At 38.1% G+C, this 9,902-nt stretch overlaps 2 pseudogenes; one reads left to right on the forward strand and one right to left on the reverse strand.

Moving 5' to 3' along the window:
- The first annotated feature begins 5,703 nt into the window (after positions 1–5,703).
- Positions 5,704–7,737, forward strand: LOC141499579 (U4/U6 small nuclear ribonucleoprotein Prp3 pseudogene; annotated as a pseudogene).
- A 1,271-nt stretch (positions 7,738–9,008) lies between these two features.
- LOC141499580 (BCL2/adenovirus E1B 19 kDa protein-interacting protein 3-like pseudogene) lies at positions 9,009–9,558 on the reverse strand (annotated as a pseudogene).
- Positions 9,559–9,902: the final 344 nt, after the last annotated feature.

A 9,902-nucleotide genomic window follows, 5' to 3' on the forward strand; every position in this document is an offset into this window, starting at 1 on the left:
TAGGTAGAGGGTAAAGCCTAAGGAGATCAGCATACAAATTTTACATTAAACAATGAATCAATGATATAATAAGAATGGGGGGAGGTCTCCACCCGAAGCAGCTTTTAAGATTATAATTGTTACCAAAAAAAATTACAATTGTTTCAGTTACAATCATAATTCTCTACTTCAGCAATTTACATCTCCACCCAAATTCTTTCTGTTATATTCACAATTCTCTTCATCTTTCCCCAGCATCAATTGGAATGTTAGGTTCTTGAGAGCATAGACTGTCTTCTGTTTCTTCCATTTTCCAATTGGGTCTGTGTACAGTGGATGAAAAATCCAATGATTCTGGGTCAGGATTACTAACACTCACTAGCAAGGGTCAACCCAAAGAAGGGATGTCAATGACCCCAGGCTTTCTGAAACTGGTAAATTCTCCATCAAAATTTATTTTCATAGGATTACAGGTTACAGAGATGAATGGGATTTTTAGAGGAATGACAGAGCTTGAAAAGACTTTAGAATATAGTACACAGACTTGTCAGATCTTGAAGGGACCTTTGAACAGAAAACTTGGAGGGTCAGAGATTGAAGGGACTTTAGAACAGAGAACACAGAATATCAGAGCTTGCAGAACATAGATCACAGAATGTTAAGAGTTGGGAATGATCTTTGCAGTTTATTAATCCATTACCATCCAAAAGGAACTCCCTGAGAAAAACTTACAGCATAGGATGGAAGAGAGATCTCTCAATGGGGTAGGGATGGGAAAGAATGAGAGAGAGCAAAGGGTTAAATTCTATGATAATTGGTTTAAAACAACATTTAATTCAGCTGGGGAATCATTATAGCCCTTATATGGATCTTTTAATTATCAGAAATGTAAAGATTTAAAGATTATTATAGCAGGCAGAAGCATAAATTTATTCTGTCATTAACTTTAAGTCATTTAATAGCATTGGCTCAGGCTTCCTTTTCATTATTTCTCTGCTCCACTATTCTGCTTACTCTCTTCTTCCCTACTTCTTTGACCTATTAACTATTTGATTTAACTTGCAGATTTCCAGTCTGCTTTAACACTTTCTTCTCCACCTTTTGCTTCTCTCAGCTCTTTCTCCATTTTCTAATTACCTTGTCTTGCCAGCTGGAAATAGTGGTACAATTCTTAGGGAAGGGAGATGGAGAAGGACTATGGATCTCAAAGATGGTTTTTCTTTTCCCAGACCCCAGGATCCTAGGTGTTCCTTTCAGCTTGCACTTCCCACCAGTTTAGAGAGCTGAATAGCTTCCCTTTCAAATGATAAGGAAAACCTAACAGATGCTAACAGAGTAAATGAAGCTGAATGTGAAAATAAATTTAATTCAATTTGGAGAAACAGAGCTAAGTTTTCTTCCTAATTTTGAAACTAAAATTTTAATTGAGAAATGATCCTGAATACTAAAAGTTTATAAATTCACATGTAATTGAATCCCCAAATTAAAATATGTAGATTATGTTCATATGGAATCTTAAGAACTGTCTGGTCTCTTGGCCACCAAACTGGATTTTTTAAATGTTAAGCATTTCCTGGTTTATATATTGTTATAAATGAATGAAAAGAAAAACCTGCTAGAGTGAGAGAAAATTGTACATTTTATTCTCGAAGGTATGGGTAATTCACCTAGGTGGGAAACATGAATTAGTCTTCAAAAAGTCAATTTATGGTCTTCAGAAACTCTTTCTCCTCCCTCTTGGATGTTCATAGGCTCTCAGAGTTTGAGTTACAATCTAAGAGGTCCACCCATTCCATGACATGCGCCTAATATGATCCCCCCACACACATCATATGACACATGATATGCTAAAGAACGGCAATTGTCACAGGGGGTGTGTGGGTTAATATTCAATTACCTAATTGTGCAAACTCAGTAGCATTAGGTCAAGATCTCTAGGTCACTCTTGAAGGTTGAGAACTGGCTTGGGGTTTGTTATCCCTGGAATGGGATTAGGAAAACTCTTCCAGCCTTGTGATTGGCTGGGCCATTCCCCCTTTGTAATGGATTCCCTAAGGGCTTCCCTCCACACCCTGTGAAGACCAACACCCTACTTTCCTCACTTATAACACACACACACACACACACACACACACACACACACACACACACACACACACACACACACACAAACACATAGATATAGATAGATAGATGTGTCTATATAGATATATACACAAATAAATATATATTAAGTAAGAAACTATAAGTATTGAGAATAGTTTGAGGAAATTTTCTGAAACGTGAATGATATGGGAAGTTTTAGGTGTCTTTTAAATTTAGTGGCTAGAAGTTCCTGAGTTCCAAATCAGGGAAAGAGAATATGAGATTGCCAAGTGAGAAGGGAGGGAGGGACAAGAGCTGAATAAAACTCCTTGGGAAGTTTGAAGGAAAATCATAAAAGGCATAGGGGAACTAGGGATCACACCATTTGTCTTTAAGAATGAGCTAAGTGATAACAACCAGTTCTCCTTATTTGTAGATTTGTTAAAAATTGATGTCAAACCAAGCTTTCATAATAGATCAGATAATAAGATTTTACTAAAAGTTTGAAGTAATTCTATTTGAGAAATAGTGCTGAATCTGAATTTAGGCAGCAGACTAACATCTGAGCAGAGTGTCATATTGAAAGACCTTGAGATATCTAGTCTTGTGTTCGGGTTACAGGACAGTGATTTAATATTAGCTGAGAACTAGAAATTCTAAAGGGAGAATATTTAATTGTATACCCCTACCCATTATATAGCTCTGCCTTATGAATTTTCTGAAACTTTTACTTCTTAGTCTCTTCCAAGTGAGGTTAGATAAATATCTAGTATTCATGCCCTCCCCACTCTCAGGTTCATTTTTTTTTTTTGAATCTTGTATATAAGACCTTTAATAGAGAAAGTTTGGCAGAGGTTTTTACACTGGGTACCTGTTTCCCTTTCATTTTTTTAAAAATTTATTTATTTTTGAATTTTACAATTTTTTCCCAAATATCGCTTCCCTTCCCCTACCCCCCCACAGAAGGCAGTCTGTTAGTCTTTACATTGTTTCATGCTATATATTGATCTAAATTAAATTGTTGAGAAAAAAAATCATATTCTTAAAAAAACAGAATATAAGAGATAGCAAAATTATATAAGATAATGGTTTTTTTTTTAATTAAAGGCAATAGTCTTTGGTCTTTGTTCAAACTCCACAATTCTTTCTCTGGATGCAAATGGTATTCTCCATCAAAGATACCCCCAAATTGTCCCTAATTGTTGCACTGATGGAATGAGAAAGTCTATTAAAATTGATCATCAACCCCATGTTGCTGTTATGGTGTACAATGTTCTGGTTCTGCTCATCTCAGCATCAGTTAATGCAAATACTTCCAGGCTTCTATGAATTCCCATCCCTCCTGATTTCTAATAGAATAATAGTGTTCCATAACATACATATATCATAATTTGTTCAGCCATTCCCCATTTGATGGACATTCACCCAATTTCTAATGCTTTGCCACCACAAACAGGGCTGCTCTGAATATTTTTGTACAAGTAATGTTTACCCTTTTTCATGATCTCTTCAGGGTATAGAACCAGTTCACAGCTCCACCAAAAATGAATTAGTGTGTCAGATTTCCCACATCCCTTCCAACATATGCCCAGAAGGGCATATTGGCCAGTTTCTTAGGTTCATTTGTAAGAAGCTTTGCTCTATAGAGTGAGAAATTTTAATAATAGTACTACGAAGTTTGAAGCCAACCCAGAAATAACAAATTCAAACTGGTTAAGTGGTATATTTATTTCCTAGTGCTAAAATAACTTTTCTTGTAATTTAAATAATCTCTAGACTCAGGTGTTAAAGAATTGTCTATGAGTTGTCCTGTTACGGTCATTTCATTAGATTTATAAAAAATGTTTTTTAAAAAAACTTTCAATATTTTATCTGATAAAATGTTTAAGACTGGTGATTTGGACATGATTATAAACCTGTTTCAGTTCTGGTAGTGATATGGTAAAGATTCTATAATGCCTAAACCTGAGAGCTAAGAGATTCACAGTAAAAGAACTAGTTTCACAATTACCTAGAATGAAACAGTCTATGATTCAGACATTCACAAGTAGAAACTACATTCCTGGATGACTGAAAATGGGATCTGATATTTTGTTGAGTATTTGACTTGAAGAAAAAAAATGGTACAACACTGAAGTCTTACTTGGGATGCAATATAGGCACAGGGGGTTGTGATTTCATGTTTTTGTCATGGACTTTTATTCATGTTGAAATCTAGAAGAGGGTATGGGGTGAGGAATGTGGAAAACAGAGGACTCATTTCTTTTTTACCCTGTTTAGAACTAGGAGGTCCATTGGCCCAATTTAACATTTCTAGGCAACTTCATTCCCATATTAACTCCTAGAAAAAAGACTTCTGTGGCTTGCAAGGTCTTGAGGTCAGGCCCAGGTTGAATAGGAAATTCAGAGGTTTGCTTTACAGCTGCAAATTATTGTAAAAGAGTTGTTGATACTGAAAAATAAAATTGTACATGTACATTAATAATAACATTCTATAACACTGCAACTGATCTGATGGATTGAGAACTCACCTTAACCATCTGAAGTGTATTTCTCTTTCATAGAGTTCACACCTCTCTCCCCCATAAGATAATAGAACAGATTTTCCTTCAACTCTCTAGTTATTCAGAAACATAACGGAATTTATTTAGGATTTATAATTTCCACTTTTACTAGTGGAGTTTATTTAGGATTTATAACTTTTTCACTGTAGAAAATAAAATTTAAGACTGTGTCATTTGATTATTAATGTTAATTTGTAATATTTCCTTCAAGTCAATTTTGGTCTAGGAATGGCATTCTATTTTGTCACCTCAGAAGCCCTGGGCTATTCACTGTTAACAGAAGCCAACTTGAGCCATTCCAGCATGTTCCAGACATGTTTGTTCCCTTCATCAGAGTTTATGGTGACCTGGTTTCCAAAGGAGAAATTTATCTAGAAAAATCCTGAATGGAATGGTTTCCCCTGCCCAGATTGATAGATGCTGCTTTAATGTCAATTATCCCTCCCCCACAGAAGGACTTGTGAACTCTCAGTCTACCTCCTTAAAAACCCACCTATCAAAGTTGGTTTTCACCTGCTGGGGAGGATTAGGAAGGCAGATATAAAAGAGACCGAGATTCTCTTTGCTCACTTGGAATCTTTGGTCCAACTGAGACCACTGAACTCAATTTCTTGATTATTTGCTGGCTCCCATGATTTAGGGATTAGAATAAGAAGTGATTCCTATCAGAAACCTGTCTTCTATTTTTGTGGATTCATCTGGAAAATTTTGACAGCGAGAGGACAGCTTCCTTATAGTAAATTTATCTTCTTGGTTTGGCTCTCTCCATCTTCAGAACTATACGATCGTCTCTGGACAAAAACTAGAGTGAGTGACTTATTTTGTTTTATGCTTTAATTTGTTAGACATTTACACCCCTAAAAATGTAGAAATATTTAAAATCCAGCTATATTTTCTGGTAGGGAATTTTGGGGTAGGGAATCATTTTTGCACTTATTTTATCAGTCCTACTGACCATATGTTGTAACATTCTAAAGTAGTGTGAGACCAAGAAATTGGTGTCAGAGGCTGAAGTTTGTGAGGTGCAGTGTTGAGTATCCCAGGGTGTTTCATTGTCTTTTGATTTTTCTACAGAATGACCCTACCCAAGAGGGAGCTGGAGAAACTGAAGCCAAGGATTGAGCAGACAGTGAAAAGGGTTTTGGGTTTCTCAGAGCCCACAGTGGTCCTGGCGGCATTAAATTGTTTAGGAAAAGGCATGGATAAGGAGAAAGCAACTGATCACTTGAAGCCATTACTTGGTGAGTCTACCCTCCAGCTCATCAACAAACTATTTGAGGTTGTGGAGCAGGAACACAGTTCCAAGCATTCTACATCTAGCATCTACAGGAGTCAAAAACGGAAGCTGAAGGAGGTATTTGGTGATGACTCAGTAATCTCTAAGGAATCATCAGGGGTGAAGAAGAGGTGTATTCCAAGATTTGATGAAATGGGGGAAGAACCAGAGTTAATTCCTGGACCACCATCTGAGAGCCCAGGGATGCTGACAACATTTCAGATCAAAGAAATGATGAAGGCAGCCACCAAGCAGATTGAAGAAAGGAAAAAACAGTTGGGCTTCATTAACTCTCCCACACCTCAACTAAAGACCGCTTCCATTTCCCAGTCAGAGTATCTGCCAATTGGCAAAACTATTCAACCTTCTCTGGCTGCTAGTTTGATGAATGATGTCAGTGAAAAGGCACAGAAAATAGCTGGACTCCAAGTTCATATCCAGTCTCAACTGTCAATGGCCAACAAGATTGAATTGGGTAACTTTGATGCTATGGGCATTGCTAATCCAAAGATGGAGCTGAAGGTCAAGACAAAACCTATACCTCTTATCCTGAATGAAGCAGGACGAACTGTAGATGCTACAGGCAAAGAGATTGAATTGACACCCAGAATGCCAATCCTAAAGGCCAATATTCGGGCTAAGAATCAGGAACAGTTCAGACAGAAAGTCAAAAAGAAGCCATTAGAAGAAATGGAATCTAATACATTTTTTGATCCTCGAATCTCCATTGCACCTTTTCAGCGCCAGAGACGGACCTTTACATTCCATCACAAGGGTAAATTTGAAAAGATTGCCCAGAGATTACGGACAAAGGCTCAGCTAGAAAAGCTCCAGGCAGAGATCTCACAGGCAGCCAGAAACACTGGCATTCACACTTCAACCAAGTTGGCGCTTATTGCCCATAAGCAAGAACTCCAAGAAGGAGAGATTCCTGATGTTGAGTGGTGGGACTCCTACATTATCCCCAATGGGTTTGATCCTAGTGGGGAAGCTCTCAAGGAAGAGAACTATTTTGGGATCACAAATCTTGTGGAGCATCCAGCCCAGCTAAATCCTCTAGTGGACAGTAACAAACCACCAATGGCCAGAGTGTACCTCACCAAGAAGGAACAAAAGAAACTTAGGAGGCAGACAAGGAAGGCAGCCCAGAAGGAGCAACAAGAAAAAATCAGACTGGGTTTGATGCTTCCTCCTGAACCCAAAGTGAGAATTTCCAACATGATGAGAGCATTGGGCACAGAAGCTATTCAAGACCCCACAAAGGTGGAAGCCCATGTCAGAGACCAGATGGCAAAAAGACAAAAAGCACATGAAGAAGCCAATGCTGCCCGAAAACTAACAGCAGAACAGAGAAAGGCCAAGAAAATTAAAAAACTCAAGGAAGACCTTTCACAGGGGCTACACATATCTGTATATCGAATTAGAAATCTGAGCAACCCAGCCAAGAAGTTCAAGATTGAGGTCAATGCTGGGCAGCTATACCTTTCAGGGGTGGTGGTGCTTCACAAGGATGTCAATGTGGTGGTGGTAGAAGGGGGTCCTAAGGCACAGAGAGCATTCAAACAACTTATGCTACACCGGATAAAATGGGATGAACAGACATTTAACCAGAAGGAAAATGATGAGAATTCTGATGAGACAATGAAAAAAAACAACACTTGTTCATTGGTGTGGGAGGGCACTGCCAAAGCTAGGTGTTTTGGAGAAATGAGGTTTAAACAGTGCCCTACAGAGATCATGGCCAGGGAGTATTTCAAACAGCATGGGGCTGAACATTACTGGGATCTTGCACTGAGTGAGTCCCTCTTGGAGTCCACCAAAGGAGATGACTAGGATCCTTATCCATTCCTCTCCATTGCTTTTGTGCCTCCAATTTCCCTTTATTCCTCCATCCAACCTATGTGCATGCATCAGCATGCACACATGTTTCTGTGTGCTTGTGTGTCCATGTGTGAATGCATAAGTATGTACATTGTAAGAGAATTTTCCAGACACTGTACCAGGAAGAATTATGGGAGAATTGCCTGATTCCTTAGTCAGTCTGATGTTGCCTTCTTTTCTCTTTCTTTGTATATTATTGAGAATTATTTTAAAATCAAAATCAGCTTACTCCTTCCTTTAAGAGAAGGAATCAAGAATTCTTAGTCCATCTTGTCATGAAATGCCCATCAATCTGGGTTGCCATTAACTTGTCAAAGAAAGTTCCAGTAATTAGCTGTCAAGAAGGCAGGCTTGAATTTAAATTAGTTTGAGATGTTCCCTTTGTGTCTTTGGACACTCAGAAAGACTTATTGATGATATATTGGCCTCTGTTAATAAATTTTTTTCATACTGAGAACTTGTCTTTTGTAATTTTAATTTCCACAAAAAATGACTAGATAGCATCCTCACAGCAATACAACTAACACAATTCACTAGCTTTTATATAGTGTTTTACATTTTGCAAAGAGTTTTATGTATGTTAATTCATGTGCTCCTCACAACTCTGTGAGGTATATATTATTATTATCTTCATTTTCTAAATGGGGAATCTGGGGCACAAATTACTTGCTTTGGCTAATAAGAGGTTTGAAGTAGTTTCAAATTTAGATCTGTGCTACCTAATTTTATATATGTGCATATATATCTGTATCTATAGCTATGCATAGATAGATGATGATAGATAACAGATAGATAGATAAATATAGATATAGATATAGTTTCTATTTATAAAGGTTCTTTAAGGAGCCCATCAAAAAATCTCTGCCTTTTGAAATCATCTTGAGCACTCCAGAAAAAGAACTTCCAAAATCTTTAAGCTACACCCCTTCCTCTGAAAAAAAGTTATAAGTTGCTGGATGTTAAAAGTCTCAAATATCTCAAAATAAAAATTATATTTTAGTAGCTATTGTATGGGCTTATTATTGATATGTCATTCCTAAGTTTGAAGTCCATGGAGAGCTAAGAACAAAAATTAAAATGAATGCAACTCTAGAGGAACTAATTAATTAAATAAATAAATGAAATAAACTTTATTTTGCAATTAACTGGAGGTATCCAAGGGTAAAGGACAGCATGATGCAGGGCAGGTACCCTCCAGATGGCATATAGGGAGTTTGGCATTTTCAAATGTAGATGCTGAGTCCCCAAAACAAAATATGAGAAATGAACAGCGATGGAATGAATACTTTAAGAAATTTTGCAGAGAAAATTCCCCCTTTCTTCATAGTTCCACTTTTCCTCATACTTAAAGTGATGAAGCAGTACTGGTTTGGGGGGGGACTGTTCTCAGGCCAACTGGACCAGACTGGTACTCGGTCAACACTTTTCTGCAAAGCTTTCCCTTCTTTTTTTTCCTTCTGCGGCTTCTTCAGTCTGAGAGCTATGATCCCTGCTGCTGCTGTGCATGTCCACATCAAACATTATATGACCATCTTCTTGAGGCATAGAGCTGTCACAGTGAGAACTAACTACCTCTAGAACTACTGTGGTCTGATTCTTGCTGGGAGTCCAAAGAATCTTCTCCATGTCTCCAACATGAATGGAGGATGAGGAGGGAACATGATCTAGTTCCTCCATTTTTCCCATTTCTATTATCATCTTTGCCATCTTGAGTTCCACCCAGGAGCCGTTGAGGCCCAGGATCAGAGCCAGTAACTTCTCACTTGTTGTCATCAGGCAGCTACATTAGCTTTCTACTAGCAAAGACCACATGATATCAGGGAGATGATGCCATGACAAGTGCATGAATTGGATGTGAATGAGGGGGTGCTGTGCTAAGTCCCCAGTCTCACTTTCTTCTCCAGAGCTATCTGGGTGCAGTGGCCAGCTCTGAAAATGAGAATGACTGGAGATGGCCCTGGATGTCAGGCAACCAGGATTAAGTGACTTTCCCAAGGTCACCCTGATAATAAATGTTTGAGGTTGGATTTGAACTCAGTTCCTCCTGACTCCAAGGCCAGTACTCTATCCACTGTACCACCTAACTGCCTGAGAGTCTCTAGCTGCATCTGAGGTGG

The sequence above is a fragment of the Macrotis lagotis genome, chromosome X, assembly GCF_037893015.1.
Source record: "Macrotis lagotis isolate mMagLag1 chromosome X, bilby.v1.9.chrom.fasta, whole genome shotgun sequence".
Classification (NCBI taxonomy): domain Eukaryota; kingdom Metazoa; phylum Chordata; class Mammalia; order Peramelemorphia; family Peramelidae; genus Macrotis; species Macrotis lagotis.